Genomic DNA, 11150 nt, shown 5'->3' with positions numbered 1-11150 from the left:
TGCGGCTGGCAGGCAAAGTGTCCCTTTTCCTGCCCGCTACTGCGCTTTGTGCAAATCTGGACCATTTCCACCCTAAGTCAGCTTTATCCCCTGATATGTGATGCTCTGCAGGAGCAAAAAAGTGAAAAATTGTCTCTTTAATTCCAGCCACTTTTATTGAAGCAGCTCAATGGCCACCAGCTGAGAAAAAAAACACTTTGTTGTCATATTCACGGTCTTTGCATTATAAAGCAACTCAGAAGCAGAAGCCCCAGTTATCTTTCATTTGCTGAAATTGTGAGGAGGAAATGACGAGGAATGGATAAATTTAGCACTATAAATAACTCAAGAGTCTCGGCTAGCAGGGCAGCTGCAGACTGTTGCACCAGCTCAAGTGCAGACGTGTTCATGAAGACACGGATGCCACTTCGGGTAATGTAGTACAGACACCTTGTGTGTCAGATTATAGATCTTGAATCATTTGCTTTATATTCATGTTTAAGAGCCTTTAATGTATTAGCAGAAGTATTGATCATAAAATAGAGGAGAAAAACAACTTTGACTTCTAAACTACCTTGCATCAATTGTCATTACTTTAATAAAACAGGCCACTCTCTAGGACCTGTAATTAACCCTTTGGGATAACAATAGTGGCTTGGTAACATAAACAGCATAATAACAGGGTAGTTGTGTTTACTCCATGTGATGCAAAGAAGATTGTTCTGAGGTTTAGTTTGTTTCCTTAATACTGCCTTCATGTGTGCTATATAGATTTTTTTCAGTAACATGGGCTACAAGATTAGATACTCATATTTGTAAAGAAGCATTGTACAAGAATATACTGCACATCGTGTTCTTCTCAGGCCTGTTTGATACACTTATCAGTATTTTACTAAGAATTATTTGAGCGGTTTATTTGTTTGTTGCAATGTGGCTGGCCAGTATGTAGTGATCTAATTTCAATTTTGTTAAGGATGTTGTGAGCCTTCACCTATATTGTAGTAAGCATTGCAAAGAAGTGTGACTATGCATGTGTATTTGTGTGTTTGTGTATTTGTATCTCCATGTGTGCATGTGCACATCTACATATTTGTGCTTGCAAAAATATGTGTGTGTTTTTTTGAGCCATGATTTGTTCCCAGGATACAGGTGCTGCTGGTAAGACCACATTTATACCTTGAGATCCTGAGAAGATAGGGATGAGCCTTCTCTTTGCACCACTGAACCACTTATGGTGATGGTGGTCCCACAATGGTGCCCAGTAGGAATTTCAAGGATACTGACTGAGTGAATGTGTGTATATGTACATGCGTGTGCAACGCAGGTGTGTGCATTTGTATATACATGCAAGCAGGGCTATTCTGTAATTCTGGTCCTGATGGTGTCCCAGCAGACTGATGTGATCATTAGAAATTTCTTGGGGAGAGGAAGAATTTACTCAATTTCCAGCTGCAGCTCTGGTGGGAGATTGGTCGAATTGCTGAAGAAATGACAAAAATAACTAAATGGACCATTTGTCTGCGGTTTGGCCAATCTACCCTACAGTTAGGGCAGGAGATTAAGAGAACTCAGCTAGAAAGTCAGGACCATTTTTTAGACTATAAGTTATCATGGCACAGAAGGAAGTCTCAAGGAGGCATCTTTGGCATGCAATTAAATATCCCTCTCATAGAGTCCCAATACTACACTGAGATGCAGATGGAGACCATAGGAAACGTTGGATGCCAATGGTTCTGGGGGACCCTGAAGGATGTAAAACTGAACCATTTAGAGCAGACAACTCCAGATTTGATCCTCAGTGTGTGGTCCAATAGATCTCAATCAAGGTTTCAGTGTGGGCACCATAATTGACATCAGGGCACCTAGCCTAGGGAATGAAAAAACCAACTAGGCTGCCATCCCTGACCCATTCCTGGCAGTTATGCAGCTTTGGGATGTCAGAGCAGTGCAAAACTTGCCTTGGCACATGCTGACTCCCTTGGTTAAATTATTTACTGACTCTTAACGTTCTGAACTCCTACACAAAGAGTTGCTAGTCCAGAGGGGTACAAAGATAACTTCTGTGATCGATAGAACTGTACCCTGATATCAGTGTCCACATCCATATGAGGAAGGATGAGGGAAAATTTTAGAATGAAGAAAGAAACAGCATAAAATTTTGGGAAAAATCTTAGGAAATAAAGCAGATTTAAATTCTAAAAGCTTTTAATGTGTTTGTCCAATAATGATGAACCAGTTATACAGTGCATGCTGCTTATGACTCCTCCACTCTCCCTGTAGGGAGTGGTGTTATTATTTTAGATGCTCAGGGGGTGAAATTGGTCTCTGGCAGCAGCATAAAATGGACTAGTAGCCAATTGATAGCTAATTTTTCACCGTGCCCCATCTTCTTTCCACCAAAGTTCACAGAACAACAGTTCAAACTATTTTTGCAGATTCATTTCCTTGTCGCACTGTTATGTTTAGCCAGTTTCAGCGAAACAAAATAAGTGACTGCATTTGCTGGTTCATTCCCTTGAACAATGTCTTGACCAATTAGAGTCAAACTGCCTGGTTAAAATTTCAAACAATGCTTGGCTGTTAGCTGTTAGTCACCATCAACTTGTGCATTCTCCATGGCAACGCCTCTACCAATCAGATTCCACTTACCAACCAATCAGCACTCTCTTCTCATACAGAATAAATTTGTTGTTTCCCCTGACTCCCCTCAGCTCTCGACCTCATTACAGCCTTGGTTCAAACATGGACAAAAGAGCTGAATGCCAGAGGTGAGGTGAGAGTGACTGCCCTTCACATCAAGGCCGCATTTGACAGAGTGCGGCATCAAGGAGCCCTAGCAAAACTGGAGTCAATGGGAATCAGGGGGAAAACTCTCCATTGGTTGGAGTCATACCTAGCACAAAGGAAGATGGTTGTGGTTATTGGAGGTCAGTTATCTCAACTGCTGGACATCATTGCAGGAGTTCCTCAGGGTAGTGTCCTTGGCCCAACCATCTTCAGCTGCTTCATCAATGACCTTCCTTCCATCATAAGGTCAGAAGTGGGGATGTTCGCTGATGATTGCACAACGTTCAGCACCATTTGCGATGACTCAGATACTGAAGCAGTCCATGTCCAAATGCAACAAGACCTGGACAATATCCAGGCTTGGGCTGACAAGTGGCAAGTAACATTTGCACCACACAAGTGTCAGGCCATGACCATCTCCAACAAGAGAGAATCATCCCTTGATGTTCACTGGCATTACCATCACTGAATGCCCCACTATCAAGATCCTGGGGGTTACCATTGACCAGAAACTGAACTGGACTAGCCATATAAATACTGTGGCTACAAGAGCAGGTCGGAAGCTAGGAATCGTGTGACGAGTAACCCACCTCTTGACTCCCCAAAGCCTGTCCACCATCTACAAGGCACAAGTCAGGAGTGTGATGGAATACTCCCCACTTGCCTGGATGAGTGCAGCTCCCAACACTCAAGAAGCTTGACACAATCCAGGACAAAGCGGCCCGCTTGATTGGCACCACATCCACAAACATTCGCCCCCTCCACCACCGACGCACAGTAGCGACAGTATGTACAGTCTACAAGATGCATTGCAGGAATTCACCAAGGCTTCTTAGACAGCACCTTCCAAACCCACGACCACTACCATCTAGAAGGACAAGGGCAGCAGATAGATGGGAACACCACCACCTAGAAGTTCCCCTCCAAGTCACTCACCATCCTGACTTGGAAATATATCACAGTTCCTTCACTGTCACTGGGTTAAAATCCTGGAACTCCCTTCCTAACAGCACTGTGGGTGTATCTACACCACATGGACTGCAGCGGTTCAAGAAGGCAGCTCACCACCACCACCTCAAGAGTAACTAGGGACGGGCAATAAATACTGCCTAGCCAGCGAAGCCCACATGCTCTGAATGAATTAAAGAAATGACATTGGCATTTTCTTGCAAATTGTCCTGATGAGTGCAAGATGAAAAGCTTCAGCAAAAAAATGTTTCTCTTTTCAGTAATAGTCATGAAAAGACAAACTTAGCAAATTAGCAAGTTTCTTAGTCATGTGTAATCAGTGTACACAGCATGTCTATGAACATCCTGCACTGATGTTTTCAAAGTTGTTTGTATGCAAATCAAAACTTTTTTTTCTGTTTTAAAGGACTTATTATTTCTCTCTTCCCTTCTCCTCTCAGTCCTTTGGCAGTACCCCTCTTTGAAAGGTTTCTGAGGGGCTAGTCTAGGGAGACAACAGGCTGGATTTTCGTGTAGGCTCAGGAAAACCTGACCTGCGCAATTTTCTGCTTTCTGAAATGCAGACATACCTGAAAATAAAGTGAAGCTACAATGTTACATGCATCATGTTAAACAGCAAAAGCAGTATACAATAGGCACCTTTAAGAGTCCACAACTAAAAGCTCAGATCAAATCCTACCACATTGAGTCATAAATGTCCCTATGTTCAATGATGGGGGAGTCCCAGCAAGTCATGCTAAAGACAAGTCTGAAGCTTTCACAACCATCTTCAGCCAGAAGTGTTGAGTGGATGATACATCTCAACCTTTTCCTGAGGTCCCTATCATCGGAGGGGCCAGTCTTCAGCCAATTTGATTCACTCTACATAATGTCAAGAAAGGGCAGAGTGCACTGGACACAAGAAAGGCGATGGGCCTCAAAAATATCCTGGCTGTAGCGCTGAAGAATTATTCCAGAACTAGCCATGCCTATAGCACTAAGCTGTTCCAGTATAGCTTCAACACAGACATCTGCCTAACAAAGTACCTTGGTGTGTCCTGAGCACAAAAAATAGGACAAATATGGCCAATTACCACTCCATCAGCCTACACTCAATCATCAACAAAGTGATGGAAGGAGTAGTCAACAGTGCTATCAAGCAGCACTTACTCACTGAAGCACAGTTTTGGTTCTGCCAGCACCATTCAACTCCAGACCTCATCGCAGCCTTGGTCCTAATATGGACAAAAGAGCTAAATTCCAGAAGGGAGGTGACAGTGATTGCCCTTGACATTGAGGCAGTATTTGACAGGCACTGAGGGGCCTGAGTTGCAGGAGGGTCTAGAACTGGAAGAGGGTTGTGAAGCTGGAGTGGGTTGTTGGATTTGGTGAGAGGGGTTGTGGAGTTGGGGAGGATTGTAGAAGTGGATGAGGGTTTTGGAAGTGGAGGAGGGTTGTAGAACTGGAGGAGGTTACAGAGGTGGGGAGGGGCTGAAGCACCAGTGGGAGGTAGAGTTGGGAGCAGTAATGCTTTTCATCCACAATGCAGACCAATGTATGTCCATGTACAATGACAATCAACATGAATGCCTCTTTTACAGATGAACAGAATTCCCGTATGAAGCATAACTCTACCTGACCTATGATATTGTTTTTTTAATGAAGTGTAAATAAGATAGAGATCATTACTATTACACATAAGTCTTTGATCTTACTGTATAACCTTGTTGCATCCTAACCTCATGTGCCATGTGAAGAATGGATTTATCTGTGGATGGTAATTGAGTTCAGATGTCAGTGATTAGATCAGCTGACTCATAACAGGAGAGGATAAAAATTCATGAAAGCGTCTGTCTCACAGGACTTTAGCTTTCCATTAACACCAAGTGATGTAATGAATGCCACTCTGAAGACCTCACAGTCACACCTCAACCTGTTCCCATTATATGTATGTTGTTGCTCCTTTCTCCTTTACAAGTACCACTTTGTATTTCAAACGCTGAATTGTTTATCTTGCTCACAGCATCCTCATCATCTATACATTCATAATACTGATCACCTTTTGGACGATTCCCCTCTCCTTTGGCCTCTTTCCTTCCAACACAGCCTCTCTTTTCTCTTGCTATCTTATCAATACCGATCGTATCTCTTGTTTATGTGAAGCTGCAAAAAAACTGATCGACACACACTTCCTCCTCACTGTGTTGAAATCAAGATTCATCACACAAACCAATTTTTCACTAGGTTTCAAAACTCCACATTTCCCTTTGTCATTCCCATCTTTAAAAGCCAAATTTAGTGGGCTGTTTTAACCACCTTCCCAGCACTGGTTGGGGTGGGTTAAATTGTTGGAACTGGTAAACCTGACACCAACGACCTATAAGTGTGTCTACTTTCTGTTTAACTGTTGTGGGCCAGTAACCCGTGCTGGAGAGGTGGGGTGGTAGTTATAATATTTAAATAAGGCTCCATGCCTCAGATTTTGTCAGCTCTTTGGAATTAGTGCTTCCAGCATGAGTTTCCCAGGACTCGAGAAATGTGGCATTGAAAGGGAGAAGTGATTAAGTGGCACTGCATGTGGTGGATAAAGGCTAGGAGTGCCCGATACTAATACACAGTGCTCACAGCTGCTTTCTTAATTCCTTCTGGGAAAGAGTCTGGTGAGAGTATGGTGTTATGAAGAATTTATTTGTACTGTTTGGAGGTGTTCACACCCAGGCTGGGTGGTGTTATGGCTGCTTTTAATTGGATACCAGCTAGGGAGACAATCAGCATCCACAGCAGCAAGGGCATACTGTGAAGGGCTGTGCAGGGGGATATCAGAGAATGAAGCAACAGAGGAGTTGAGTTTGCCAAAGGCAATACTCGCCTAAGTGAGGAAATTAATAATACTCAAAATAAAAGTGGAAACTTTAATCACATGCGGCTTCCTTCAGATTCAGGTTTCTTTACCTTTCAGAAGAGCAATGCCTCTGATCATCATGTCAGGTGGTCACAGACATCTGCAGCCCTGTCGAAGAAGACCTGCTAGGTTGTTTGACAGGGCTGAGAGCTATTCTGGCCACCTAACTACTCTTCCTGGCTCCCATGTTAACTCCTATTATTAAAGGCTTTTTCTGCTTAGGTACTGTCCCCCTCTCCCCAAAACTGCTGGCATCATTTATCTCTTCAAAAACCAAACCTTGTAAACCACTGCCTCATCTTCAATCTCCCTTTTCTCTCCAAAGTTGTTGAATATGTTTCTGCTTTCCAAGTCTGTGCCTGCCTTTCCCAGAACCCCATGTTTGAACCCCCCCAGTCAGGTTTTTTCATTCTTTCATGGGATGTGGGCGTATCTGGCAAGGCCGGCATTTGTTGCCCATCCCTAATTTCCCTTGAACTGATAGCTTGCTAGGCTATTTCAGAGGGCAGTTAAGAGTCAATCACATTGCTATGGGTCTAGAGTCACATGCAGGCCAGACTAGGTAAGGACAGCAGATTTCCTTCCCTCTAGTCCCTGCCATGATACCAGAATGGATCTTAGCAAAGTCACAAGTGACATTCAATGTAACTGTGACACAGATAAACTATCTTTCTCAGCCTGTCTGCAGTCTTTGACATGGTTAACTGTACCATGTTCCTCCAGCACTTCTCCACTGTCTTTCAGTTAGGTGGGGCTGCGGTGTGCCTGGCTCGATTCTTAGCTATCCAGTTATAGCCAGAGAATCAGCTGCAATATCTCCTCACATTGTTTTCTCTGGTGCCCCCAGGTTCTATTCTTGGCTCCATACTATTTCTCATCTATGGCTATACCTTGTCCGAAAACACAGCATCATCACATGATCACAGCCAGCTCTACATCACTACCACCTGTCTCACCCACTCCACTTCTAAATTGTCAGACTGCTTGTCTGACATCCAGCATTGCATGAGCAGAAATTCCCTCCAATTAAATATTGGGAAGACTGAAGCCATTGTGTTCAATCCCCATCATAAATGCTGTATCCTCACCACTGACTCCATCCGTCTCTCTGGCAGTATTCGGAGGCTGAACCAGATTGTTTACAACCTTGGTATGATATTTGACCTCGAGATGATCTTTCAACCACATATCAGGTCCATTATTAAGACTGCCTATTTCCACTTCCCTAACATTGTCTGACTCTGCTCCTGCTTCAGTTCATCTGCTACTGAACCCTCATCCATGCCTTTTCTGCCTCTAGCTTTGACTAGTCCAATGTATTCCTGCCCAGTCCCCAAAGCCCTACCCTTTGTAAACTTGATGTCATCCAAAACTCTGTTTCTGATGTTCTAACAAGCATCAAGGCCCATTCGCTATCACCCCGGATCTCATTGACCTGTATTGTCTCCAAGTTAAGCAATGCCTTGACTATAAAATTCTCATCCTCCGTGGCCTCTCCTCTCCCTACCTCTGTAATCTCCTCCAAGATACCTGTGCTTATCTAATTCTCATCTCGAGCATTCCCGCCATTGGTGGCCATGCCTTCAGCTGCCAGGGACATGAGCCCTGGAATTCTCTCTGTAAAGCTCACAGCCTCTCTCCTTTCAGAAACTTCTTAAAATCTACGTCATTGGCCAAGTATTTGTGCTAATATCTCCTGAAGTGACTCAGTGTCAGATTTTGTTTGATAACACTCCTGTGAAGTTCCTTGGGACATTTTACTTTGTTAAAGATGCTGTATAAATAGGCTGTTATTGACAGCACCAGAACAAGTGGGCACCCAATTCTCATCTGTAGCTAGCTTCCAACTGGTGCAGGGTGCCATTGACTGCATATACATGTCAACCCAAGAACCCATGGATCAACCAGTTATACTCCTCAACTGCAAAGCATTTCATTTCATCAGTGGTCAGCTGGTGTGCAACTGCAAGGAGGGGTTCATGCTGGTCATGTCAGATTCCCTGGAAGCTGCCATGATGCTTTCATGTTGTGACAGTCCATATGAGAATTTTAAAAAGAAAATTGTGGAGAAGATTTTCCCCTCGTCGGGCAGGCGTGACAGGTGGGCCCGGGAACGGCCGCAAGACCGACCACTGCCAGCAATTGATCTCCGATCGTGATTTCACACTGGTTGGCCAATTAACAGCCAGCCAGCATGAAAGGCACGCTAAGCACCTCAGTGCTGCTGGGGTGGGGGTGGGGCGTGGGTGAAGCGTGAGCGCTGAAGTGTGCACATGCGCGGGGGAGTGCTCAGTGAAAGCTCCCTGAAGGCACAGAGCTGCCTCAGGGAGGTGAAGGATTTTAAAATGAAAACGATATAAACATGGCCCCACATGTGATTCAGTCACATGAAGAGGGACATGTGAAAAAAGGTGTTAAAAAGTTTTTATTGTGGATGGGGTTTCATTAAAAATGCAAAGGCCGGGCCTAGCCTATTCGCCCGCCCGCCAACTGAATGGTTGAGCGGGCAGTGAAAAATACAATTTATTAATTACTTTAGGGCCTTAATAGGCCTCTTAATTGTTGGCGGGCGCGCTGCTGCTACCTGTTGCGTGCACCCGCTGACTGAAAGATCGCGAGAGTGTGCAATGACATCAGGACACTCGCCCGAAATCATTGCGCGCTATTTCGCTCCTGTTCAGGTCGGGCGCGCGCCCGCCCGCGGGACAAAAATTCTGCCCCGTGTGTTTCTTTTTCATTTTCTGTGAACACTCTCATTTATTATAGAAATATAGGGGATGGGGAACAATGGCTGTTTGAGTGCGTTGGTGTGGTTGGAGGTAGAAGATTATATGGTGAAAGCTCAAGAAATAATTCCAAATAGAGTTAGCGACCCTGTGCGAATCATGGGCCTGAATTTTCAGCTCGGTGGGCGGGCATGATCAGCAGGCCCGGGAGCAGTCAGGAAACGGACCGCCAACTGCGATCACACCCCGCCCCCCCCCCCCCCCCCGCCCCGACCGTGATTTCACGCTGACTGGCGTGAAACACGCGCTGAAATGCTCAGCGCTGCCGGGTTGGGTGTGCGGGAGGAGGACGGGTGATGACATTTGCGCAGGTGCGGGCGAGCGCTGAGAGAAAGCTTGCTGAAGGCAGAGAGCCGCCTCAGGGAGCTGCAGACCCGTAAACCATGAAACAAAGTTTTGAAAATCAGGAAAAAAACATCCAAGCATCACAGTCAGGCGCCTGAACATATAGATGATTAAAAATGCTGCCAATAGATTTTTATTTTTATTTTATTTAACAACAGAAACCTCATCCCGCCCTTGAATGAGATTTTATTAAAAAATGCAAAGTCCGCTCGGCTGATTTGTCCCCCCCATCAACCTTAAGGTTGGACAGACCACGGAAAATTGGAGTCAATTGCCCCTTTGGGCTTTATTGCCCTCTTACTTGTTGGCGGGCGCACTTCTGACATTTGCGCCTGCTCGCCGACCGAAATATCACGCGAGCGCAGGATGACGTTGGGACGCTTGCCCGACATCGTTTTGCACGATTTCACATCTGATTGGATTGGGCGTGTCTCTGCCCGATCAGCGTAAAATTCTGCCCCACAGGCTAAATTTTAGTCTTGAACTATATATGGTATTGACAGCCCCGTGCTGCCTGTCCCAGCATCTCAAGGCACTGTTTGGATACCTTTAGTTGGAGGTGCAGAGCACCATGTTATGGAATACCATTTTTTTTTTGTTTTACCTAAAAGGATAATTACCAAAGCCATTTTTGGGTAGCTGATGCATCTTTACATACAGCGCCAGCCATGAATCGGTGGAATTCTTGCCTCTGAGCCAGGAGGTGGTGGATTCATAGGCTGGGCATTTCAGTGTGGTACTCAGGGAGTGCTGTCCTGTTGGAGGTGCAATCTTCCAGACGAGGCATCAAACAAGGTCCTGTCTGCCTCTTGGGTGGGCATAAAAGATCCCATGGCAATATTTGAAGAAGAACAGGGCTGGTCTCCTAGTCAACATTTATCCCTCAAACAATACCTAAAACAGGTAATCTGACCAATTATTTAATTGCTGTCTGTGGAAGCTGTGCAAATTAGTGTCACATTTCCTACATTACGATAGTGACTATACTTCAAAAGTACTTCATTGGCTGTAATCCTGTTCGGCTATTACTAAGATTATGAGAGGCGCTATATAAATGTAAGTCTTTCATTCACATCTTCTTCTTCAAAATTGAGAAAAAAAAGTCTTTTTGAAGTTAAACTTGGCCCAACTATTTCATTCTCTGTGGGATGTTGCCTTTCAGACAGGTATGAAGAATTAAATGATTTTAGCAGCACATTGAGAACTGCATTGAAGAGTTAAATCATCTGTTTTGTGTTATCTATAGGAACAGAGGCTGGTTACCAGGGACACTGCCAGGAATAACTCAGTTGTCTGTCTACAACTTCACTCAGATTAACACTAAACCTGTTTAATGTAACTAAACTGGAGAGAGACCTTACTTTTCGTTCATAGTATACCCCATTATTTTGAAGAGCTGATCT

The 11150-nt window shown here is 44.5% G+C and overlaps 1 protein-coding gene across 2 annotated transcripts in view; it reads left to right on the top strand.

The window, feature by feature from the left end:
- Positions 1–331: 331 nt before the first annotated feature.
- ripor2 (RHO family interacting cell polarization regulator 2) overlaps positions 332–11150 on the top strand; it is a 95707-nt gene continuing 84888 nt past the window's right edge. For both annotated transcript variants that reach the window (XM_078539229.1, XM_078539227.1), the window contains exon 1: positions 332–411. The gene's annotated coding sequence lies outside the window, so the exon portion shown is untranslated. The remainder of the gene's footprint in view (positions 412–11150) is intronic.

The sequence above is a fragment of the Cetorhinus maximus genome, chromosome 3, assembly GCF_964194155.1.
Source record: "Cetorhinus maximus chromosome 3, sCetMax3.hap1.1, whole genome shotgun sequence".
NCBI classification, from domain to species: domain Eukaryota; kingdom Metazoa; phylum Chordata; class Chondrichthyes; order Lamniformes; family Cetorhinidae; genus Cetorhinus; species Cetorhinus maximus.
The sequence above is the reverse complement of the archived record's forward strand: the minus strand, read 5'-3'. Positions and strand labels throughout refer to the sequence as shown.